The 27,767-nt window shown below is 36.8% G+C and overlaps 1 pseudogene; it reads left to right on the forward strand.

Moving 5' to 3' along the window:
* Positions 1–19,408, forward strand: part of LOC107598623 (hephaestin-like protein 1) — a 32,622-nt pseudogene extending 13,214 nt beyond the window's left edge.
* Positions 19,409–27,767: the final 8,359 nt, after the last annotated feature.

The raw sequence follows: 27,767 nt of genomic DNA on the forward strand, positions 1-27,767 counted from the left end.
GTACACAACATGATTGATGATTCCAAGCACAAGTCTATGTTTCTGTATGGTATTCAAAATTGGAAGCAGCTCTTTTGCTTAGAGACTGGCATGGGCGACAACAGACTTGGGTGAGATGATTGAGGCAGGGGTTGTAGTCGGGGGAGAGCTGCAGTATAGTGATCATTAGAGACTGGCTTATAAATGAGTGATCCTGCTAGTCATTTAGGTCAGCTTTGCAATCCTAGCTGGTCCTGGCATGATGCGTTATGGCCTTAGGGTCTGCATCGAGGGATTGTCTGGTTGTAGAGGTCTGTGTAGGTGTTCGCTGAACATAAAAGGCTGTATTTGCTGGGCACGAGTCCAACATCTGGCCTGGATACAGACTGACTGTGGTGACTTTGGGATAAGAGTGACACAGACAAAGCAATAACTGCCAGCTTCAAAGTTTGTGGTACATGTTCTAAAGATAACAATGAATTAACAATATTAAGAAGCGTTCTTGACTCCAGCTTGGTTCCAGACTGTGATAAAAAATGACAATTGTGAAAGTGACGTGACCCATACTTGGAATTAGTGCTCTGCATTTATCCCATCCAAAGTGCACACACACAGCAGTGAACACGGGTGCTCAAGGGCACCTCAGTCGTGGTATTGAAGGTAGGAGAGAGTGCTGTACATTCACTCCCCCACCCACAATCCCTGCCGGTATGAGACTCGAACCCACAACTGTTGGGTTACGAGGCTGACTCGCTAACCATTAGGCCACGACTTCCTAATGTCTGCACATGCTGATATTGTTAAAGTGTTTTGTTGGATATTGTGGGAATTTGCATTCAAAATGTTGAGCAAGTCTTCATGACAGAAAAGGTCCAGCTAGCTCTAGCAGATTTGCGCCAGAGCTAACCAAAGAGGAACTTAAAAAAAATGAATGGTGCAACTGTGCGAGAGAAGAGGCACAACTCACTGTCAATGTGACATTTGATATCAGAACACACAACACAACAAGGACTAACTAACTACTCTTTCAAATACAATAGGATGTTCTGTTTTGGTTTTAACGTGACGTTTTATATGGTTTGTGGATTGAGTCATGTTCAAGTTTCAGTTAAAGAGTGACTGACACATACTATGGGCACTTCAGCTGGAGATCGTGACAGGGAGAAGGTGGGGTTGGAGGGTTTGTACAGTTATTTTAAAGTAGAGTTCATTTCTGAGTTAAGTAATGCAATTTACAGTACCCCACGTGGTATTAACTCTTTCCCCGCCAGCATTTTTGATTATTTTCACAAAAATTTCATGGCCCCCAGAATATTTTGTTGTTGGAATTTCTGAACATGCGATATGTCAAAAAAGAAAAAAACAGAGCCTCTGCTTTTAAGCAACAGACCCATTTTATTCTAGCTTCATGAATTCTTTTTTTTATCAACACTGGAATGTGGCTAAGTTTCATTTAAAAAAGCAACATTGGGAACGAAAAGCTGAGAAAATTGCGTTTTTATCAATTATTATATCATATGAATGATCAAAACATAGATGGAGTAGATCACTTCCATCAACACCCCCAAAGCTTCACAGTCCTAAACCACTTCCAGGGTCGACATTTCATTCAGTAACTTTAGACAGTTTTGATTTATATGCTTTTTAATATCTGATTATTCTATTATTTTGCATATGCATCTGCTTACATATGTGATCGTTTGTTTCTGCCTCTTCGCCGTGTTTTGATCCAGACATTCTGTACTCTTTCAGGATGTGTAATTGCGCCCCCAACCATATAACAGTGAAAACACAGAAAGCCAGAAAATTCAGGCGGAGAAAGAGTTAAAGAAAAGCTGTCCAACACATTTCAGCCATCTATTCTGACAAACCTTAATTCCATCTCAGTCCAGGATAAGTCATAGTGTCGTGCATTTTTACTAGGCTGTTTGCAACGCTGAAAAAAACAATCTGAAACACAAGATAAAATGAAAATCAGTTTTGTCCTCATGAAAGAATCGTGGCACCGACAGTGTGTCATGCTGACTTTAGATAACCTCACCTCATGTCGAGGACAGCAATACAGGGATGAAGTCAAAACCCAGATATCTCATGATATTCTTATGGGGTTTTAGAATGTTTTTTTTTATTTATGAGTAAAATAAGGTTTGCGTACCCACTTATGATTCAAGCTAACACTTGGTTGTGTAGTATATGCCACCTTGGGTTAAATCCCAACAGTATGTGTGAGTCACTCGAAACTCGAACATGACTCTGCAAACCATATAATAGGTCAAGTTACAACCAGTAAAACAGTTGATCTGCTATTTGTAAACATTAGACCTAAAATGATATGATAATATTAATCCAAGTACCATTCAGAATGTATACCATTCTAGACATTCACTGCAATACTTTATCTCTGGTCATCCATTGTTGTGCCCATTTGTCATCTACTCATCACTGCACTGTACCGCTGAACCTGTACTGTGTAACAATAACTGCTGTTCATCACCTGCTCTACCACTACTCCACCCTGTTGTCTGCTGTTACCCACTCAGACGGGGATTATTACAAAACAAACTCCCTTAATGGGTTTGTTGAGGGTGCTTTGGGAGTCTGTACTAAACATGGTGCTTGAGGAAAATATTTGGTACTCAAACCTTGACTGAATACACACATCACACTTTATGCCAGACACACTCATTCAGTTCAGGGTGGTGCACAGGACTCACTTGTCCAGAGCTAAACTAAACAAAATATTTCCTGACCTCGATTCAACCTGCCTTCGCTGAAGCATCTATTATACTAGACTCTTTCTAGTCCTGTTCCAACTTTTTTAGAGTTTTTTTAGTTTTTAGGTGTCTTTTTTCTTTTTCTCAACAGACCCTATAACCCCCTAACAGCATAGTTTGGTATTCTTTCTAAACTGACCACTTTGACAGTACAGCCTTTGAAACTTCACTGGCTAGACGACTTAATAACAAGTCAGTAGTGCTTCCTGTTTATTACCACTGGGTTTTATATTCATTTGCATGCTCTTAAATGAAGTGACAGTGAGACAGAAAACTGAACACTTCTTGAAAATTTGTAAACTGTTCTTGGAATACTTTCATGAGACAAAATGTTATCCTCACTATATTTTTTTCTGCCCATTTTTATCTCAAATTTCCCGTTTATTTGTGATGCCACATATGACATATGACAATACTGAAGTTATATTTAGCAATTTACACAGCAAAACGTGGTTTCACAAACACAAAATGCTCAGCAGCAACACAGACAGGAACATAATTTTTTTGAGCTGTCACAATAGAAAGATATTACCACCAATGTAACATCCAGACAAACTATATCAAACATACTGTGTTATCTACATTGGAGTAGTTTAATCATGACTTAATTATGAATTATTTGATCAGCTACATCATAATCCAAAAGATTATAGGAACAGCTAGGGTTCAAGGGGGTGTAGGATTTGGCACGACAATGGTGTAACAAAGTTAGGGAAGATTAGATGCTTTTATATACAGTTGCTAGGTATAAAATGTATAATGTATGAAAGGCTTGTTATCCCTTACCAAAAAGTAGTATACTTCAAGTTTATTTTAGTAAGTATACTTAAGTAAAGTTCAAGTACATTTTTAAGTATACTTTATGTAGTAAGTATACAAATATCAGTGTACTAGTAGTATACTTGTAAGTGTACTATTTCAATACTCCTTTGGACTAAATTGGCCCACTTTCTAGTATATAAAAGTATACTTTTAAGTATATGTCCCTATTTAGGTATTAATTTGTATTAGTGTTGCAAAAAAGTGGAACATTTCCAGTAAATTTTGGAAACTTTCCAGGATTTTTGGGAATATTCCAGGGATGTTTGGAAAGTTTCCGGAAATTTACCGAAACTTTTCTACCCCTTTGCAACCCTAATTTGTATAGATTTTGTTATGAATATCTGAACATACAAAACATCAAAAGAAAGAACAGGGTATCTGTATATAAACAAAAACATTTTATTCTAGCGTCATGCATTCTATTCTTTATAAACACTCGAATGTGGGTAAGTTTCATAAATAAAAAAATTAAGAAATAAATGCACAATATTTTGAACCAAGAAAAAAAGGCTATGAATTGGATTCAGAATTATAATCAAAACGTAGCTGGAGTCGATCAACACCCCAAAGCTTGACGGTCATTAGTACCTCTTCATGGGTCGACATTTTATTCCATAATGTTACACAGTTTTGATGCTGTTTTATGTCTGAGGATTGTGTTAGAATACACGTGGAAGCATCTGTTGTTTCGGTTTCTTCTTCACTTGTGTTTTTTGGAAATTCTGTACAGAAGATGTGTACTAGCGCCCCCTACAGTATAACAATGAAAACATGGATTCCCGGAGCACAAGTATAGCTCAAATATATTTAGACTTTTTCTAAGTATAAGTCAAGTATACTTAAATGTTATTTTAAGCACATTTCTGAGAAGTACATAAAAAGTAGACTCAAAGTACACTTTCCTATTTTTAGTTTAAAAGAAGTATACTGATAGCACACTTGAATAAACTTATTTTTTGTAAGGGATTGTTGTTTTGTTAAATGATTAAAAGATATAAACAAAATGCAGATTATATTATTCCTTTGACAGTAAACATTTGCTCATCAGTATGCTCTTCTATCTCAGGCCAGTTTGAGCTGAGCTGTCGTACAGGTGAACACTACGAAGCTGGCATGCGTCAACATTACGAAGTCAAGGCCTGTTCGACAGTGACTCCTGCAGCAGAACATTTCTCCTCCACAGTGTGGTACTATATAGCAGCAGAGGAAGTTGAGTGGAATTATGCCCCAAACCGCACATGGGAATTGGAGAAACACAATACTACACTGGAGGAAAGGTATACACACAAACTTAAAAGCATATGTGTGCTTAAGACTCAATATTTCACACAAAGCTAGCCACACAGTTTTACCTATTTACTGTTATTTTAGGATTACTAGAATGTGTACACATTTAGACACATTGATGCACACATTATCGTTTTTTTCCCTTTTTCTTTCCTGCTTTACTCAGCCCTGGAAGTGTTTTTCTTGAACAATCAGAAAATCTGATTGGTGGTAAATATAAGAAGGTGGTGTTTCGTGAATACATAGATGAAACCTTTACCAAAAGGAAACCCAGGCATCCAGAGGAGGAGCACTTGGAAATAATGGGTATGGCACATCTGACTTTGGAAGTGTGAATTGTAAACTCCTTTTTTTCTTCTGAAAACACTCCTTAAGATTTAGTTGTAAATCTTGTAATTCTGTAAGTTGTTTTTTTTAAACCTGCTTCTCAATAATCATACATACATACAGTACATATAAATGTGTGTGTGTGTGTGTGTGTGTATGGGGGTGATTCTATAATTGCAGAGTTTGGTGTCCAAAGTTTTTTTTTCAGCTTTTTTCAAATAGTTTTATTTTTAATTATTTTAATCATTTGTTACTCATTGTCATGGATCACAAGATGTTACAGGCCAGCGATCCCAATGCTCCAAATAGTAATTAAACATCGAATATTTTCTTTATTTGTATGTTTTTTGAGAGGTGTACCTTTTTCTCTGCTCGCTTCTTGACGATTGGTGCTTCTCCTCAGCACAAGTTTGGTTTAGTTGTAAAGCGCAGCATTCCAGCTTTGTGAATGTTCCTAGCGAATTCTCGATGGCATGAGTCTGAACCAGTGAAATGTGATGTTCAAACCAATGGTGATGTAAACAAAATGATCACGCTGACTGACACATCCGAAGCGTGCGCATAAAGACGCGTCTCTCAGATCCCGCTGAAAATTTGAAGGAATATTATCTGTGGGTATACCACTGTTATACTAACATGTTTGACAAAATAACAAGATATTTCAACAAAAATGTTTATTTTGTGAAAACAGAGTGATCAAAATTCGAGAACAGTAACCAATGTAGCACGAAAGAAGATCACAACTAAAATTTTGGAAGGTTACAGCTGTCAAAAATTAGTAGGAAGTGTAGAAGCCCCTGCTTTGAGTGACTTCAGCACATCTGCGGCTGCAGGACATTAGTAGTTTCTCACTCTGCGCTGGTGTGATCTTGGTCCACTCTTCTTCAAGTCTCTTCCATAGATCATGGGCTGTAGTGGGTTTCTTAGCCATAACCTTCTGCCAAAGATTTTTCAGAGATTTTCAGTCGGGTTTAGATCAGGACTCTGGGCCAGCCATTTCATTATTGCAGTGTTGTTAGCTTCAAGGAACTGCTTTGTCCGTTTTGCAGTGTAATGGGGACATTGACTTGCATGAAAATTGCAGGCTGATTGGGAGATGCTTGCAGGGAAGGAACCGCATGCTGCTGAAGGAGGTTCTAAACATTTGCATTCTTCTGACATGTATCTGTATAAGAGGCACAACTCCTGCTGCTGAAAACATCCCTCAAGCCATGACACTTCCTCCACCTTTCATTTACTTCTTTACGCACTCAAGCTTCAGTCTTTCCCCAGTTTGTTTCACATCTGACCCAAATAAATGAAACTTGCTCTCATCACTAAAGTGAACTTTGGACCAGTTCTCTCTCCACACAACAAGCTCCTCAGCAAAGGTGAGCTCAGCCTTCTGATTCTTTCTGCTGATGAGAGGCTTCATCACTGCAGAGTGCGCTTTCAGTCCAATTCAAGGAACTGCTTTGTCCGTTTTGCAGTGTAATGGGGACATTGACTTGCATGAAAATTGCAGGCTGATTGGGAGATGCTTGCAGGGAAGGAACCGCATGCTGCTGAAGGAGGTTCTAAACATTTGCATTCTTCTGACATGTATCTGTATAAGAGGCACAACTCCTGCTGCTGAAAACATCCCTCAAGCCATGACACTTCCTCCACCTTTCATTTACTTCTTTACGCACTCAAGCTTCAGTCTTTCCCCAGTTTGTTTCACATCTGACCCAAATAAATGAAACTTGCTCTCATCACTAAAGTGAACTTTGGACCAGTTCTCTCTCCACACAACAAGCTCCTCAGCAAAGGTGAGCTCAGCCTTCTGATTCTTTCTGCTGATGAGAGGCTTCATCACTGCAGAGTGCGCTTTCAGTCCAACTTACATTAAACGTCGAGACAGATCCATACCCTGTTCAGCACTGAACTGGTGAGCAATTCCAGCTGCAGTGCTGAACCGATTCCCCTTTGAGAGTCTCTGCATCATACTGTCCTCTCGTGCATTTGTCTTACATGGACAACCAGCCTTTCTGGGGGACTTGAATAAATTATTGTCATTGTAAAGCTGCGAAATTTGAGAAATCACAGATTGGAACGACAATCTTCTCTTGCAGTGGCTGAAAGGGTCATCCCTTTGGTCTTCGTCTGGACCACCTCCTGTCGCAGGCTTTCAGTCACCTTAGAGTGGCCCGCCATCTTGCAATCTCAGTGAAAATTGGAGGAATGCTGCTAGTTAAATAGGGTTTGTCAGATAATTAAGGGAATCAGTACCAGGCACCAATTTAACACCAATAATTTGGAGGTATATGTTCTCTAATTTTGATCAGTGACCTTGAAATTTAGAACATTGTAGGTTGTACTCTAATTTTCATCTCCACTGTGTATATACATATATATATATATATATATATATATATATATATATATACAGAAAAAGCACATGAATTTCACGTTTTCACGTATGAAATTATATATATATATATGAGATGTAATTAGAAACAATAAGCGTCACACATTTAAAGATGTGTTAGATGAATATTCACTATTGATAAAGCAGGACTCTTTGTTTTAGCTCATTACCTTTGCTTTTGTGATTCTATAGTGACTCTCATTTTATCTGCAGGTCCCATCATTAGAGCTGAGGTTGGTGAGAGGATTCAAGTTGTGTTTAAAAACAATGCCAGGAGGCCATATTCTATTCATGCCCATGGAGTGAAGACCAGTAAAACCCATCAGGACGGTGTTCAACCAGGTGTGTTATTACAAAGATTTGTCTAATTTGTCTTTTTATATGGGCAGGAGGGATTCAATAGTATACAAATAAGTATACCTCTCTGTGTGCATGTGTTACGTGTGTTATAGGTCATATGCTGACATACAACTGGACCATTCCAAAACGATCAGGTCCGGGTCCCAGTGATCCAAACTGTATAACGTTTGCCTACTACTCCTCTGTCAGCTTAGTGAAGGTATAAAGATGAAAGCAAAAAGTGAAGTTGATAATGTGAGTTTTTACAGTATGATTGTAGATTTACAGCTCTACTATGTGAATGTTCTTCAGGACTTGATGAGTGGTTTGGTGGGTCCACTGATAGTGTGCCACAAAAACATCCTGAACAGCGACAGACGTAGAAAAGACATTGATAAAGAGTTTGCCCTCCTTTTTATGGTGTTTGATGAAAATGAGTCCCACTACCTGGATGAAAACATAAAAACTTACCTCAATGCAGACCCAGAAAAGTTTGACAAATATGATGGGGACTTTATGGAGAGCAACAAAATGCATGGTAATTGTGTGTGTGTGTGTGTGTGTGTGTGTGTGTGTGTGTGTGTGTGTTTGTGTGTGTGACAAGTTTATTGGAGAGATACATGGTGCCTTCAGTTTTTCTTTTTTGAGTTTGCCCTCCTTTTTATGGTGTTTGATGAAAATGAGTCCCACTACCTGGATGAAAACATAAAAACTTACCTCAATGCAGACCCAGAAAAGTTTGACAAATATGATGGGGACTTTATGGAGAGCAACAAAATGCATGGTAATTGTGTGTGTGTGTGTGTGTGTGTGTGTGTGTGTGTGTGTGTGTGTCATTGTCTGTGTTACAAGTTTACTGGAGAAATACATGGTGCCTTCAGTTTTACTTTTTTGAAGAACAAAATTCTCTCTCTCTTCCACAGGCATTAACGGAAAGATGTATGCTAACCTCCATGGGTTAAATATGACAGAGAATGACAAGACCGAGTGGTATTTGATAGGACTGGGGAATGAAGTGGATATGCACACTGTGCATTTCCATGCTCAGAGCTTCACTTACAAAGTACATACATAAACACACCAGGGCAGATTAAAAAATATTTATGGCGTGGCAAGGGGGTGGCATGAGGACAATGAGGAGTGTTGATGGCAAAGCAAGCGTCAATGCATATTTCTTGTGAATTTACGAACATACACATTTATGTCCGTAAATATGTGAATCAGGTGCATTTCCTCAGAGGAACCACAAAACTATAATTTTACTGTTTAAAAATAACTGGAAAAAAAAAGAATATCCAGGGCAAGAAGACAGTAGACGCTGTCACACATTAAGAATGGTAAATTGCCGGATCACCTTTTCCAGTTAATTTACCACATGTGCTTTTCACACAAGCAAAAACAGTTTGTTTTACCATTTACACATCAGTACCAAAAATAACAGTAAACTCTATGATGTCAAACACATAAACACTGAATATACTTACAATTAATTAACATTGCGTATGTAATTAAGGGAAATAATTAAGATTAGATTCTTACCCAACATGTTATTATAGCTGCCATTCTGCCATTTTTATTTGTTTGTGTATTTATTTTGTATTTAGTTTTTTTCCTCTGATGGCAAAAAGATCTATATGAATAATAAAAGCAGAGAGGGCAGTCTGAGAATTCAAACTGAGTGTTTGCAAGTCTTTTTGCATCATTAATTAAAAGAACTGGCCTATAAGAAGCATTTTTCATTAGTTGGGCTCCACTGTGTTTTTGATTTACTATAAAGATTGGTTCATAAGATTTTTTTTTATGAATACCAAGTGATAGAATGACATTTGTACCATTACTGTGCAGTACATAGTCTTTTTTTATCTCATCACATTGAAGCTCTGCTGCTAAAAGCAGACTAGGAGACACTGCTTACATTTACATTTTATACATTGAGATACCGAATGCTAGGGTGACCTCCCCTCCATGCCACCCCGATAGATCCACTCCCGAAACACGCTAATGCATAAATACAGCTTACAGTGATACAGTGTTAAAATGTCAATACAATACAGTGTTAAAATGTCTCTTAAACACTCTGATTTTCTCTCCCTCAGATGAATCATTCTCATCGAGCTGATGTTTATGACCTGTTCCCAGGAACATTTCAGACCATTGAACTGACTGCAGGAAGTCCTGGGCAGTGGCTGCTTCACTGCCATGTGACCGACCACATCCATGCGGGCATGGAGACCATTTTCACTGTTCATCCTAAAGGTTAGTAGTGAAAGTTTTCAAATAGGCCTGCAGAGCACCTAGCCTAGAGAGGTCCGCATAAGGATGCTTTCACACTCAAGTTAATAATGTGGACCCGAGTCTGTTTGCCCTTAGAGTTCAAGTTGTTTGGTTGGTGTCAAATCATTCTTCCAAACTCAGACATGCATTAGTGTCCAATCCTGCTTCTAGAGGGTCATGAGCTGGTTCAGGTTTGTTTGATTAGGGTTGGAGCCGAACTCTGCAGGACAGTGATCCTCCAGGACCAGGATTGGACTCCCTGCACTGGTGAACCATACTACTTGAGGTGGTGTGGGGTATGGTTTATATGAACTCAACTGTGATTCTTTGTTGGTATGAACTTGATCCATCTTAAAGGGGTCCTATTATGCTCTTTTACAATGTCTTGAATTTGTTTTGGGGCTGTACTAGAACATGCTCTCATGCTTGGTGGTTCGAAAAACGCATTGTTTTTTACATAATTTACATTATTACAATACATTTCTCCCCAGTCTGGCACAAACGGCTCGATTAGTTCCAGGTTTGATGAACGCCCGCCTTCCGGGCGTGATGTGATTGGTTAGCTGTCCCAGTGCGTTGTGATTGGTGAACAGCTTAGACGGTGTTTCAGTACTGCCACGTCCCTTGCCAAAGCAGCTAGTTAAGGATGGCGTCAATATTGCCATATCAATTTGAGCCAGATTCAGACCCAGAGAATATTGAACAAGAGGATCGTACAGAACCTTTGTACGCACGGATATTGCAAGACATATTAGAGTGGTAACGTTATTGTTGTTGTTTTTTTGTTGGCTAAATCATGTTTTAGATAGGATGTCAACAACCACTTAAAAATAACTGCATTCACTATGTACAGATAAGTGCATATGTATTATTTTTACTGTTATTTAATTCTAACATTATAACATGAATTGCAGTGAAACTGTTACCGGTTTCCCCGGTAACGGCTGTACATAAAAACGAGCCGTTCGTTGTAGTTCTTGAAAAGGGATTTTTAAAAAACGAAATATCTCCCTTTGGAGTGGACTTTGACATTTGTAAGTTTGATTTTTTTTTATGCCCAAACATACACACTACACACTGACTAAAATTCAAAAAGTGAAAAAGCATAATAGGACCCCTTTAAATCATGGAAGTGAACTGATATTGAAGAATTTGCATCATTGCATGCTTCCCGCAAGTCATAAGCAGTGTCCTGTATTTAAATTTAGGTTATAATCTTGGCATTTTGTTTCATCCACAATTGAAAAACAAAAAAACAAAAAAAAAACATGTTCTAGCTAGTGCAGGAACCTCTAATAATAGCAGGTTATTTCTCTACCATGTGTCCTGCATTACATCTGCTGATCTGCAACAGAACAATAATCAGCCAGTCACCCTAGTATGTGTGTGTGTAAATCCAATGTGACAAAAACATCAATAACGAAAGAGTGCCCAGAAAAGTTGGCATTTTCTGGAGTGAAGCTGGATTTTTGTTAATCTTTTTTTCACAGACACTGCAACAAATGCACATGTAAATCCAGGAATGCGCAGGGCAATTAACAAAAATCAAGAATCAAAGTGTAATAAGAAGCTCATGTTCTAGCTAGTGCAGGAACCTCTAATAATAGCAGGTTATTTTTCTACCATGTGTCCTGCATTACATCTGCTGATCTGCAACAGAACAATAATCAGCCAGTCACCCTAGTATGTGTGTGTGTAAATCCAATGTGACAAAAACATCAATAACGAAAGAGTGCCCAGAAAAGTTGGCATTTTCTGGAGTGAAGCTGGATTTTTGTTAATCTTTTTTTCACAGACACTGCAACAAATGCACATGTAAATCCAAGAATGCACAGGGCAATTAATAAAAATCAAGAATCAAAGTGTAATAAGAAGCTTACATGGATTTTAAAGCTTACAGTATAGTCCACTAATACACAAGGAGCGTTGGTATATATGTATGCAATAATGTATTCATGTGGCAAAAAATACAGAGGTGACTGCATTAGTATATTGTGAATGGTCTTCTGCATTTGTGGATCTTTTGAAGCTTTTATTCACACAAAATAGAGAGTTGATCTCCAATGTATTTGGATTGCCTCCATATTGCTTTGACACCAAATGATAACGTAAATCAGGGTTCCCCAGATGGGTTTGTGAGGGAACTATAAGGGGTTCTTAGTATTTTTAATAAGTTTCTGTTTTTAAACAGAAGGGACAGTTTGCTCAGGGGACGCTAACCTTGTTGTCGGTCGTTGCTGTTACTGCCTCAGAATTTATCAGGAGACTCTGTGATGAATAGTAGATGGATTTTGTAACAAGCTTTCCAATTGGTCATTCTGTATGTGATCTATATATGTGGACATATTCAGTAAAGTGTTCACGTTCAGATATGCATGGAAGTCCTTATGTTTCACAACAGTGGCAGAAGAGGGATAATAGTTCAGGTGGACTGTGTTAATTTTGTTGGCATATGTCCTTGTTGAGTGAAGACCATGCTCAAGTTCAAATTCACGAAAAGTTTGGCAATGTGCAGTTCATCTATTCCATGGTGAAGGAAGCAGAGAGTATATTCAAATGATTTGCATTCGATAATGATGAAAACTATGAAGTAGTGATTCAGACATTTGACGAGAACTTCATTCCTTTGAGAGAATTTGATACACGAATGTGCAGACTTTCATCAGTGGAGTCACAGAGAAGGGGAGACAATGGAGGCATTTGTAAGGGGACCCAGAAGATGAATACATCCAAGATAGGATTCTGATCAGATTGAAAGATGAATCTCTGTAAAGCTGCAGCTTCCAGGAACATTGACAAACATTTACGATTTGCTCAAAATTCTGAGCAAAGTGAAACCAAAATGAACAAAGTGAGAAGGAAGGAGGGGTGAAATTGCACAAGATACAACAAAACACATAACCAGAGAGAAGGGGTGTGCCACACAGAAATGGTGCAAAACATGACGTCATAAAAATACTGGGTCAGTGATGTTTAGTTTGATCTGTGTGCACCCATTGTACCACAAACGACCAAATGAAACATGCCTGAACCAGCTAAATTAAGTACTTGAAAATTACAGAGAGGTATGTTTGAGCTGGGCTCAAGTGAATCCGTATCTCAAACAGGGAAAAAAATTGGATGGGACTTGATTTTTTTGTATCTCAGGTTACAAAAGATGAGATGCAAAGCGTGTTAGGGTGGCAGAAAAAACATTTACTTTAGTTGGTAGGGGTATATAAGTGAATACACAGGGTTTTAACCTGCATGGGCCAAGAACTGTGATCACAACAAAGATGAGAGGTGAAGTACTTGCACAGGGCTTGGTAAATGTTGTAAGCGTGCACACCTAACAGTGTGGTGGAAAGGTTTCAGCCAGGTGTGTCCGATTATTAAGGCAACACAGTGCAAAGAGCCATTTCCATTGACAAAGCTACCCCCAGACTCCTCAACCCAGGGATACTTTTAACTCATCTTGACAGGGAGGGAAATGCAGTTCGGTGAACAGTGTCTTTAAGCTTACATTACACACTTTCAAATCCACTTCCAAAATAACTTGGCCATTGTGGTTAATGTGTAAACTCTACTGAAAGAGAGGAATAACATGTGTAGGGAGGATAAATACTCCTCCAAGGGAATTTCTGTGATTCTTACAAAATCATCATATTTAAATAATTATATTAAAGTTGAACAGGGATACAACTCTGGTAAATTGAAGCACTTAGCTAAACTGAAAGCAACTCCAAGTGCTTTCCTTTAATAATGGTGTTGGTAATGGAGTTTATATTCCTTGCCACAGTCACCTCAGGCACCTTGCTCCAAAACAGGGATTCATATAACCCTGGGGGAAAGCAGTGGTAAGAACGATGATAACCTGGGGTTAAGCGCAGTGTGCCCTTTTGTTATGTTGCAGTCTTATGCTAAAATGCTTTATTTATTTATTTTTCACATCAGTCTACACTTCATCATACCTTGGGACAAAGCAAAACCAGATTTATAATATAAAAACCAGATATAAAACCAGATTTTTTTAAACACAAATGTATTAAAAATAAATGGTAATATCATATTGACAGAAGTATTTAGATCCTTTACTCACTTAGCTGAAACATTTAATTATAGCCAACTTTTTGGGTATAATGCAACAAGCTTTGCACATCTGGATTTAGGGATTTTGGGTTCAAGTCTGGACTCTGGGCCACTCAATGTTTATTCACAGAGTCAACCCTAAGCCACTCTTGAATTGTATTAGTTGTACTTTGGTTCTTTGTACTGTTGAAAGGTGAACCTTTGGCCCAATCTGGGGTCCTGAGTGCTCTGGACCAGGTTTTTTATTAAAGATATTTCGCTTAATTTAGCTTTTCCTACCCTGGTGTATATTCAAATTTCCGAAGCATCAGAACAGCTCTCTGTGAGGAATCGATCGAAATATACACTGTAGTCATATAAATCTGCTTTAACTGTCCGTTCATTCAGTCATTTCATTTCATTGAATTGGAGAAACCCATTGATAAACCAGTCTGATAAAGCAGATAAACTATAATAATAATGTCCTTGTTCTTGTACAAGCTATTCCTTGACTTATAAACTATCCCTTCTGTGTCAGAAACAAACTCTGTGTCAGGGATAACCACTCATGCATCAACTAAAGGAGATCTGAGACAGGGGGAGAAGGAGGAGGTGACTGAGATATTTAAGGAAAAAGGTGAGCTTTAGAAAACAAGCTTTATAGTTGTTATTATTTATATAAAATTATTTAATTTTAATTTGATCATGTAAATGGTGTCAGTGTGTAACAGCTCATGAGATATGTGTGCATATATAATTAATATGGTGTAGTTCTCTTAATTTACAGTCTAAAATTTACGGACTTATTTTATTAGTATGTCGAACATATCGCCTTGTCCAGATCCATCACATTGGAGAAAAGTGCTGGGCAGGAAAATCAGGTCAAGGACGGAAGAAGTGACATTGATGATAGAAGTAGGCAGTACAGTCAAGACAACAAAAGTCTAGCTGAAGAAAAGAGGCAGAGTAGAAAGTTTGGTGATGAGGGAGATGAGAACACAGATTACCTATAACTAATGACACAGGTCTATGGCCAGACAAATCAATGGATATCGAAAGGGAGATAATTGTCAGAAAGTTAGCAACAAAGTTTGCAGACATGTTGAAGGAGATGCCAGTAGATTCTCAAGGGAAACAATTTCCAGAATATTTGCAGTTCACAAAAGCTGCCGATGGAAGAGAAAAGCTCAGAAGGGATTGACTTGCATACAGCAAAAGCACAAGACTGCTTTCTACTGTATTCCATGCTTGCGTTTCTCAAATTAACTGAAAAGTGGTTCCCAGAGTGTTCTAAGCAATAGAGATGGATACAAGATGTCTGAAGTATCATGGCGCAGGATGTATGACAGCTTCCAGATCATGAAAGCAGCAAAGTCCACTGCACTTGCTATTTTAAATGGAAAAATCTACAGCACTCGATATTAGCAGGAAGTGGTATCGATAAGCAAATGGACTGACAATTACAAACAGAAATGGAGAAAAACAGAGAAATATATTCGTTCTAGAAATCTATTTAGCATCTCAAAACTTGCCTTTTCGTGGTAAAACTAAAAACCTGGATGATAAGCATAATGGAAATTTCCTTGGCAAAGCTTAACTTTTGACACATTATGATCCCCTCCTTAAAGACCACTTGGATAAAATTAGGAATAAAAAGACAGGAACAAGGGTGACAAGTTCTGATATTCAAAATGAATTCATTGATGTCTGTGGGAATAACGTTTTAAAGACAATCGTGAAGGAAAGGGAAGACTCAATTTATTTCTCAGTTATTTGTGATGCAACTCCAGACCTTTCCCACACTGAACAGAATGTGTTACTTCTGAGGTACATCAAGCATGATGCAGTAAACAATGACTGGGGGAAAAACACACTAAACCTTGTAGATGTGACAATCCAATACAGAGGCAGCCACATTTTTTGGAAACAAACTGCTTTTACTGCCTTTTCAGGGCTAGCCCTGAATGTTGGGCCATTTTGAGAGAGAAGACTGGTTGCTCCTTACATATGCTGTCAGATACCATTGGCATGCACGGATAGATGCTGTCAGACCAATTGCAGAACATCTGCCATCTGTAATAGAGGCCCTTGAGAGCATACGTTTAAGTCGCAGTCTCACCAGTGAGTCTAAATCACAAGCCAGTGGTCTTAAAATTTACTTTATGTCTTTTGAAGCCTCTGCACTTCTTACAGTTTGGTGCAAAGTACTGCAATACATTGAAGACCGTAATTTAGTTCTTCCATCTGGAAAGATTGCACTGGATGTATAGGCAAAAAACATTGGGGCCCTAAAGGAAGAGATGCTGGCTATTAGAGAGAAATGGGACATCCTGCTTTCTGAAGCTTCACTGGTGGCAAATCAGATTAGATTTTTCGTTTCGTAAGGGTATGAAGTAGTGATTCAGACATTTGACGAGCACTTCATTCCTTTAAAGGAATTTGATATACGAATGCGCACACTTTCATCAGTGGAGAGAAGGGGAGTCAATGGAGGCATTCGTAAGGGGATCCAGAAGATGAATATATCCAAGATAGGATTCTGATCAGATTGAGATACAAATCTCTGAGAAAAGCTGCAGCCTGACAAACATTGACGATTTGCTCAAAATTCAGAGCAAAGTGAAACCAAATTGAACAAAGTGAGAAGGAAACAGAGCTGAAATTGTGCAAGAAACAACAAAACCAGAGAGATGTGCAACAATGTTGACCATTTTGCTGTAGTGTGCCTTACAAAAGCAGTGCAAGAAATTACATCATAAAAATGCTCGTCAGTGATGTTTCTTTGCTCTGTTCTCAGAGATGTTGTTGCGAGGGGGAGGGGAAGTTAATGTTTTTTTATTTAAGATTATGAGGGCACATTCATTTTTAAAAAACAAATAATTATGTGCATGGATAAATCATTCCATAAAAAATAGAAAATGTCAGTTTTGATTTCATGGTGACTTTAAAGGTAGGCGTAAACTGTTCGGTCACTCACAGATTCTTGAGCCCTTGCACAAGTTATGAGTACCCGGGAGATACTCAAGAGGTGTGTGTGTGTGTGTGTGTGTGTGTGTGCGCGCGCGTTTATGTGACAGATTAGGACATACATTGGTATAATGACAAGGGTATAACATAGGTATTACAAGGAGAAGGTGACTTTTCAGGACATTACCCCATGTCCCCACTTTTCTGTGTGTGTGTGTGTGTGTGTGTGTGTGTGTGTGTGTTTGTAAGTGCATTGGTCTAAGAGTGTGCACAGGGTGGTTAGTTCACCCAAAGTTCACCCATAAATAGGGTGTATAGTTCACGCAAAAAAGACAATTCTGTCATCATTTACTCACCCTCATGTTGTTCCAAACCTTCCGTGATCTTCCGAACACAAATGAAATCTGAGAGATTTCTGTCTCACCATTGACAGTCTATGCAACTACCACTTTGATGGTTCAAAAAGTTCTTAAAGGGATCATGAAACTAATCCATATGAATTGAGCTGTTTAGTCCAAATTTTCTGAAAAGTCTTGATCGCTTTATATGATGAAACAGATTTAATTTAGGCTTTTATTCAATGTGAAATCAAAGTGCAGAAACATCTCAAAGATGATCTACAGCTGAACTGAATGTCAAAATGTCAGCACAACACCAGAAAGTAATTGCCCGGAACTCGAAATTCTGCTTTATTTATGGTTCATGTTATCTTTCATATTTGCTTTGATTTTAAAAAAAAATGCTTATATTTTACCATTACTTGGATAAGAGTTGTTCCACACATTTTAATTGCCTTTCTCTAATGGGCATAACCTTTTCTTTTTTAGAACACAAAAATATAAAATCCAAAAGTACAATATAACCATTTTGATAAATTAAGATTTATAAACCGTCAAAAGTATGCATATACTTTCTGTTCTGAGCTCTCTGTTGTGTTAAGAATAATTCCTCTCTCACTTAGGGATTTTATTATGCACTTAACTTTTTAAAGTAAACAACTCTTTAGAGAGGATGAGTGTCTAAACTGGATAAAGTGTGTGTCAATAGATTTATATGAATTTATATGCATTCATTGTTTTTATTTGTATTTTTCTTCTCTTCATGGTCTTCTCTTCATGGTCTTCATGGATTGATGGCAAAAATCCAGACAGTGGTAAATAAACATTTATATTCACGGCGTTGTTTATGTTCTTAATAAACTTAATAAAATCATGTAATTTTCATATACATTGTGAAAACTTTTTTAAAAATGACATCCTGTTTTTTTGTGTTTTTTTTCCAGCCTTCAGTCATTTTAGAAACCTATCGACTGTGATGTTGTGTTTCCTTGGATTGGTCCTATCTTACTTTGTAGCACACTGAAAGTGACCATTAGCCCTCAGAATGGATATTTATTGCTGTGACACTGATGCTCACTACTTAGTTACCTCATCTAGCATTCTCACTGCATAGCTGTTAGGGAAACTTCTCCGCTTTTGAGGGAAGCAACTACTGAACAAATGAGATGTAAAGATTAGTCTTTCTAATTTTGATTTGACATGCAAGTAATGATCCATTTAATTGTCTAATCTTTCAGTTAATAAAATCAGCTTAAAGAAGAATGTACTATTCAAGCCTCTTGCGACTACTTAAAAATATCAATCCATCACAACTTTACCTTAGAGCTCCTTTTTGATATAAACATTTAACTGCTTAATAAATCTGATAGTTTACTCTCCAGTCAGAAGTGAGCATCCCTATGTCCTAGAGCAGAGGCCTTGGAAGTGGGGACTTTTGAGGGAACAGGGCTCTTGTTTGTCATTTAGAGTACACTTGATGAAGGGAGCAATGAAAGACGATGTATCTTCTTCATTATCTTAGCCTGGAATGTTACCATGACAACAGCATCCTTCAGCTTATTGCTGTACACAACAGGAATCTCTTATTATTGCTGTTATTGTATTTGTTACAAATAAGTAACACAAAAACAATTTCGCCTCAGGTCTTGCAGTCTACACTAACGAGCTAATTAATGGAATCAGGTATATTAGATAAAGCAGACAAACAAAATGTGCAATTATCGCCAGTTAGTAGCTGAGTTACTCACTTACTCGATCAATTGTTTTGTTTTTATGGCTGTCCATATGAACTGCTTTTTAATTGTTCAATATTTTTTGTATTAAGATTGTTGTGCAACATTTCTATTTTTAATTTGAACTATTTTTCATCTTAATTGTCCACTGTTTATGAACTTATTAAAACAAATGATCAGTTGGATATAATAAAGAAGAAAATGAATAAAATAAAGAGCTGAATTATGAATATTATTAGTACTATTAGTATTTTGAAGAATGGTATTTGAGTGTTTCATAATTATATGTATCCAAAGAGTTTGTATGTGTCATATTGGCATCACAGCATGCATTTCACATTGGTTTTACATTTTACAAGCATTTCATATGCATTTGTTTGAGCATTCAGCAGTATACATTGTAACGGTGGTGACATCCGGATGTACAATTTTAACCACAATTAACTTTTTAATATATATTTAACTTATATATTATAGTATATTTTAACTTTTTTGTTTTGGGCGCCAGATAGAAATAACTGTCAAATATATATTTTTTCCCATATAGCTCTAAAGCCACCAATTACATTCAGTAACACAGTAACAAATCACAAAAAAAGGAAAGAAAGGGGGAAAAAACATGAATTGTAAATTTCTCAAAAATGTATTTAATAACTATGAAAAAAGTTCAGAGATCACTCTCTCAAAACAAAATATCAGGGTCACAACATCAATCACATGAGCCCAAATGACAAAGAGACAACAACAACAACAAAAACCTTTGAATGCAAAGATAACAGAATATATCAATCATTTCAGAGTAAATAATTTGTGTCTGTTATGTTAAGTAAATCAAGCAAGCACATGAAGTCTATTATTATAAGAAGTGGAAGGTATTTGGTACAACACAGAGCCTCCCTGGATCAGGACATCGCTCCAAACTGATGAAAGAGCCAGAGGAAACTGGTCAGAGAGGCGGCCGAGAGCTACAGCAACTCTGAAGCAGGTTCAAGACATTGATGCTTGCATAAAGAACAGCCACAGGCTCAGCACTCGCCTACTTCCACTCACTCTTACGAATCTACATCCCCTCCAGAAGCCTGAGATCTGTAAGTGAGCGACACCTCGTGGTACCATCACAGAGAGGCAGAACGTTTTCGCTCACCATTCTTGGCAGGTGGAACGATCTTCCCACACCCATCCGGAATGATGAATCCCTGACCATTTTCAAGAGACAGCTGAAAAACGAATCTCTCTTTAGTCAACACTGCACCTGCATTTGACTGCATCTTAATTTAATAAAAAGAACCTTCACTTTCCTTAATCCCTCTATACTGTACTAATCTGAACAATGTCTAAAACTTTGTATTCCGAGCATTTCCTGTGTTTATTTGCCTCTTTATGATGAATCGCATGTTGTTTTCCTCGATTGTAAGTTGCTTTGGATAAAAGTGCCTGATAAAGGAATAAACGTAGAGTCAGGCAGAGTGCTGAATGCTACCAAGGTGACAGAGTGACAGTTCATCAAGAAGGAAGGTTGCACTGAGAATATCAACTGAAATAAATGTGTCCCCCTTGTGGACACTAACATAATAGACAACTCTGGCCCCAGAGAGTGACTGTAAATTAAGTTTACAGGAAATATGCTTGAAATTTCATTTTGCATCTTCTCAGATATTGCGATTTCATTGTAATTCTTCTCACAACGTCACTGAAGTCCCCATTAACTACACTCTATAAAAATAATTCAGTGGATCTGTTGCTACTGCTTAATTTAATGCATTAGTGTAAGTAAAAAAAATGCCAATTTATTGATTTAATTAAACATTTTAAGTTTTAAACATTTTTGAATGAGTTGTCCTGATATCTTAATGTTGATAATTACATCAACGTAATACTGTGTGTAACTTCAACTTAAATATCTGTGTTAGTTTGTTTAAAACATTATTTAAGTTATACTAACTCAATGTAATTAGCTCCAAAACTTCATTTTTTCAAGTTCACGTTTCAGGTTCCCAGCATGCTTTGCATGTGACTGAATAATGAGCAGTAATGTGGAAATAAACTCATATTCAGAACAGGAGAAGATTTATTAATGTTCAGTGTTCGGTTATATTAGTATTTAAAAGTGTTTCTGTTATGTTGGTGGTTTGTATGAGTTTACCATTGTGCTGAAGAGTAGAGCGTTTGCTTAGGTTGAGAACAGACTCACTAGGCATTGTTTGACATGCTGTTTCAATCAGAAGGCATTTGGTTGAAAATACTAAAAGATTGGTTTTCTGGCAGCATTAAGTGCTGTTTCATTAAAAAAAATTATATTTTAGTAGTTTTTGTAATCAGTGTCCATGATTGAATCAAATTTATAACAATATGAAAAAACTACTTCGAACAACTTAATTTTTATGAGTATTCAACTTAATAGTTGTTAGTTTTAACACAATTTTCTAAGTATATATAGCACAATATAGTTTATTAGTTGAACTTAATTTCAGAAAAAGTTGCCTTAACTCCAAAAAAATTATGCGAACTGTTGCGTAAATTTTTTGTTGCGTCCAAACAATATTGTTTAGAGTGTATATGGTATCATTGTAATACTTGACCATAAAAACATTATGGTCACACCTTTTCTGTGTTATCATGTTTGGTTCAGGAGATACAAAATACATAATTTGGTAATGGCAGAAAGTAAAAGGGCCACCATTGCGACCACAAGGCGTTTTTGCGATGGCTCCATTTCTGAAAATGTTCAGGGCCCCAAACTGCACAAGTGTACCAAGTTTCATGCTTTCATCTACTTGAATGTTACAGTATTCGCTTCAGTACATTACATTTTATCACCTGGTGCCGGTTGCATAAAATGCTTAGACTAGTCTTACAACTAAGTCATCTATTATTATTTTTTATTTCCTTAAAGACTCTACAACTTTTTAAAGTGAGTTGCATAACAAAAACGTAGCTTGGATTCCCCTAATTTGAATCAGAACAGATTGATTTTAACACAGTGACTACATTTATGCAACTGGCCCCTGAACTTGTTGAAATTGAGGGCCAGTCACAGAGATGGTCACAATTAACAAAGCTTACTGGCGATAAAGCATGTTATTGCTTTCCAAACAATTTAAACCAATAGTCTAATAGTCATAAATGTATCTCTCTCTCTTGTGTCCCACATTGTCCTGCAAAATCACATCTGCTGTCCTGCAACAGAGCAGTAATAACTAGGGGCCAGTCTAATCCGGATCAGAATGATCTGGATTTGGAAATCCCATGTTTTGCGATCCAGGATCAGGTAACCCATCTTACTTTTGTGCTGGTTTTTCAAAGCAAAATTGGATTGGATCACCCTGATCCAGATATACACTTTTTTAAATTTCCAAATCTGGATTACTAATGCTCTACAGAGCCCCTAAAGGGACGTGGTGATTTTGCATTCTAGTTTTTCATTGCATTTACACAAATAACTATGATTGTGTCAATGTAGTTTACAATCAGTGATTAAAAAAAAAAAAAAAAAACTTTAAATTAAATACAATATTTTAGTTTGATATTGACAGCTGTTTGGGGATTTGTGGATATATTGCATGTAACAAATGTTGTATTTTTTGGACCAGTTTTAAAGTTTTATTACATTTTTGTTCCTGATTTTGTGATCTAATCTGAATTCAGAATCTTTTTTTTTTTTTTGAACAACCCATTCTCAAGATTTGATCCAATCCGATGTGATCTCCCTAAAGTTTACCGAGGCCCCTGGTAAGGACCACTGTCCCGAAACTCATCTGTCTTCTGCTCCAGCACAGCAGGTGGCACTCTGCAGGTATTTAGTTGGTTCGCAGCCCGACAGTAAAACTCATAGAAGAAGGAAGAAAATTAAAACGAAGAGCAACAAGAACAACGAAATGTTGAAACAGAAATAGGTCAAGTATGGGGAATGATAAAACGAATGAATGGGATAAAAAGAAAGTTTGGGTATCCAATTTTAAGGGATGGCGATACAACAGCTGTAAAAGATGAAGAGAAAGCAGAAATGTTGGCGAAAAGTTCTGTTAAAATACATAAATCAGACAATATTAGTGAGGAGGGAAAAAGAGGAAGGGAAAGGACGTTGGAGCAGTATAAAGAGATCATACAGAGTGAGGAATACAATAATGATCAACTAAATATGATATTTACGAAGTCAGAGTTAAATCTATCTCTTAGAATAACCAGGAAATCAGCTCCAGGTATGGATCAGATTTGCTATTTAATGATAAGTCATCTCAGTGAATTATCCAAGGATGTTTTATTAAAAATGTACAATAAAATTTGGGAGGAAAGAAAATAACCACAAAGTTGGATATGCTAGTTCCAATACGTAAACCTGGGAAAGATTGTACAAATCCAGGAAATTATAGACCTATTGCTTTGACGTCTAATATTGGTAAGATAATGGAAAAAATGGTGAATTAAAGGTTAATGTATCACGTGGAAAATAGTAAAATGTTATCCAAATATCAGAGTGGTTTTAGGAGAGGGAGAAATACAATGGATCCGGCTGTGTGTTTAGAACTCGAAATAAGAAAAGCACAAATAAATAGAGAGAGTGTAGTGGCTGTCTTCTTTGACATAGAGAAAGCATACGACATGATGTGGAGAGCATACGAAATTATGTAAGTTAGGTTTCAAAGGTCAAATGTATAGATGGATCAAGGATTTTCTATCAGGAAGAGCAGTGAAAGTGAGAATAGGAAATAGTTATTCAGAAAAGTTTGTGATCGAAAATGGAATTCCACAAGGACGTATACTGAGCCCTTTATTGTTTTCCATAATGATAAATGATGTATTTGAAGATCTGGATAATGGGCTGGGGTTTTCACTCTTTGCTGATGATGGGGCAATCTGGAAAATTGCGATTTCATTGTAATTCTTCTCACAACGTCACTGAAGTCCCCATTAACTACACTCTATAAAAATAATTCAGTGGATCTGTTGCTACTGCTTAATTTAATGCATTAGTGTAAGTAAAAAAAATGCCAATTTATTGATTTAATTAAACATTTTAAGTTTTAAACATTTTTGAATGAGTTGTCCTGATATCTTAATGTTGATAATTACATCAACGTAATACTGTGTGTAACTTCAACTTAAATATCTGTGTTAGTTTGTTTAAAACATTATTTAAGTTATACTAACTCAATGTAATTAGCTCCAAAACTTCATTTTTTCAAGTTCACGTTTCAGGTTCCCAGCATGCTTTGCATGTGACTGAATAATGAGCAGTAATGTGGAAATAAACTCATATTCAGAACAGGAGAAGATTTATTAATGTTCAGTGTTCGGTTATATTAGTATTTAAAAGTGTTTCTGTTATGTTGGTGGTTTGTATGAGTTTACCATTGTGCTGAAGAGTAGAGCGTTTGCTTAGGTTGAGAACAGACTCACTAGGCATTGTTTGACATGCTGTTTCAATCAGAAGGCATTTGGTTGAAAATACTAAAAGATTGGTTTTCTGGCAGCATTAAGTGCTGTTTCATTAAAAAAAATTATATTTTAGTAGTTTTTGTAATCAGTGTCCATGATTGAATCAAATTTATAACAATATGAAAAAACTACTTCGAACAACTTAATTTTTATGAGTATTCAACTTAATAGTTGTTAGTTTTAACACAATTTTCTAAGTATATATAGCACAATATAGTTTATTAGTTGAACTTAATTTCAGAAAAAGTTGCCTTAACTCCAAAAAAATTATGCGAACTGTTGCGTAAATTTTTTGTTGCGTCCAAACAATATTGTTTAGAGTGTATATGGTATCATTGTAATACTTGACCATAAAAACATTATGGTCACACCTTTTCTGTGTTATCATGTTTGGTTCAGGAGATACAAAATACATAATTTGGTAATGGCAGAAAGTAAAAGGGCCACCATTGCGACCACAAGGCGTTTTTGCGATGGCTCCATTTCTGAAAATGTTCAGGGCCCCAAACTGCACAAGTGTACCAAGTTTCATGCTTTCATCTACTTGAATGTTACAGTATTCGCTTCAGTACATTACATTTTATCACCTGGTGCCGGTTGCATAAAATGCTTAGACTAGTCTTACAACTAAGTCATCTATTATTATTTTTTATTTCCTTAAAGACTCTACAACTTTTTAAAGTGAGTTGCATAACAAAAACGTAGCTTGGATTCCCCTAATTTGAATCAGAACAGATTGATTTTAACACAGTGACTACATTTATGCAACTGGCCCCTGAACTTGTTGAAATTGAGGGCCAGTCACAGAGATGGTCACAATTAACAAAGCTTACTGGCGATAAAGCATGTTATTGCTTTCCAAACAATTTAAACCAATAGTCTAATAGTCATAAATGTATCTCTCTCTCTTGTGTCCCACATTGTCCTGCAAAATCACATCTGCTGTCCTGCAACAGAGCAGTAATAACTAGGGGCCAGTCTAATCCGGATCAGAATGATCTGGATTTGGAAATCCCATGTTTTGCGATCCAGGATCAGGTAACCCATCTTACTTTTGTGCTGGTTTTTCAAAGCAAAATTGGATTGGATCACCCTGATCCAGATATACACTTTTTTAAATTTCCAAATCTGGATTACTAATGCTCTACAGAGCCCCTAAAGGGACGTGGTGATTTTGCATTCTAGTTTTTCATTGCATTTACACAAATAACTATGATTGTGTCAATGTAGTTTACAATCAGTGATTAAAAAAAAAAAAAAAAAACTTTAAATTAAATACAATATTTTAGTTTGATATTGACAGCTGTTTGGGGATTTGTGGATATATTGCATGTAACAAATGTTGTATTTTTTGGACCAGTTTTAAAGTTTTATTACATTTTTGTTCCTGATTTTGTGATCTAATCTGAATTCAGAATCTTTTTTTTTTTTTTGAACAACCCATTCTCAAGATTTGATCCAATCCGATGTGATCTCCCTAAAGTTTACCGAGGCCCCTGGTAAGGACCACTGTCCCGAAACTCATCTGTCTTCTGCTCCAGCACAGCAGGTGGCACTCTGCAGGTATTTAGTTGGTTCGCAGCCCGACAGTAAAACTCATAGAAGAAGGAAGAAAATTAAAACGAAGAGCAACAAGAACAACGAAATGTTGAAACAGAAATAGGTCAAGTATGGGGAATGATAAAACGAATGAATGGGATAAAAAGAAAGTTTGGGTATCCAATTTTAAGGGATGGAGATACAACAGCTGTAAAAGATGAAGAGAAAGCAGAAATGTTGGCGAAAAGTTCTGTTAAAATACATAAATCAGACAATATTAGTGAGGAGGGAAAAAGAGGAAGGGAAAGGACGTTGGAGCAGTATAAAGAGATAATACAGAATGAGGAATACAATAATGATCAACTAAATATGACATTTACGAAGTCAGAGTTAAATCTATCTCTTAGAATAACCAGGAAATCAGCTCCAGGTATGGATCAGATTTGCTATTTAATGATAAGTCATCTCAGTGAATTATCCAAGGATGTTTTATTAAAAATGTACAATAAAATTTGGGAGGAAAGAAAATAACCACAAAGTTGGATATGATAGTTCCAATACGTAAACCTGGGAAAGATTGTACAAATCCAGGAAATTATAGACCTATTGCTTTGACGTCTAATATTGGTAAGATAATGGAAAAAATGGTGAATTAAAGGTTAATGTATCACGTGGAAAATAGTAAATTTTTATCCAAATATCAGAGTGGTTTTAGGAGAGGGAGAAATACAATGGATCCGGCTGTGTGTTTAGAACACGAAATAAGAAAAGCACAAATAAATAGAGAGAGTGTAGTGGCTGTCTTCTTTGACATAGAGAAAGCATACGACATGATGTGGAGAGCATACGAAATTATGTAAGTTAGGTTTCAAAGGTCAAATGTATAGATGGATCAAGGATTTTCTATCAGGAAGAGCAGTGAAAGTGAGAATAGGAAATAGTTATTCAGAAAAGTTTGTGATCGAAAATGGAATTCCACAAGGACGTATACTGAGCCCTTTATTGTTTTCCATAATGATAAATGATGTATTTGAAGATCTGGATAATGGGCTGGGGTTTTCACTCTTTGCTGATGATGGGGCAATCTGGAAAAGGGGAAGGAATATTGACTTTATTGTTAAAAAGTTACAGGAGGCTATTGCAGTAGTTGAAGAATGGTCATATAAATGGGGTTTTAAATTCTCAGTTGACAAAACAAAGAATGTTTTTTACAAGGAAAAACATTATAAAATTATATAATCAAGAACTGGAAAGAGTGAAACAGTTTAAGTTTTTAGGGATATGGTTTGATGAAAGAGTTACATGAGCGGTGCATATTTAGAATATAGTGAACAAATGTAAGAAAATAATAAATACAATGAGGTGTTTAGTTGGAAGTGAATGGGGGGCAGATAGGATGGCATTAAAGGCCATGTATAGTGGATTGGTTAGATCTGTGTTCGATTATGGGTGTGTGGTGTATGGATCAGCAGCAGAAACATCTCTTAGAAAGTTAGATAACATACAGCATCAGGTA

The sequence above is a fragment of the Sinocyclocheilus grahami genome, unplaced genomic scaffold (genome assembly GCF_001515645.1).
Source record: "Sinocyclocheilus grahami isolate Dianchi unplaced genomic scaffold, SAMN03320097.WGS_v1.1 scaffold253.1, whole genome shotgun sequence".
NCBI classification, from domain to species: Eukaryota; Metazoa; Chordata; class Actinopteri; order Cypriniformes; family Cyprinidae; genus Sinocyclocheilus; species Sinocyclocheilus grahami.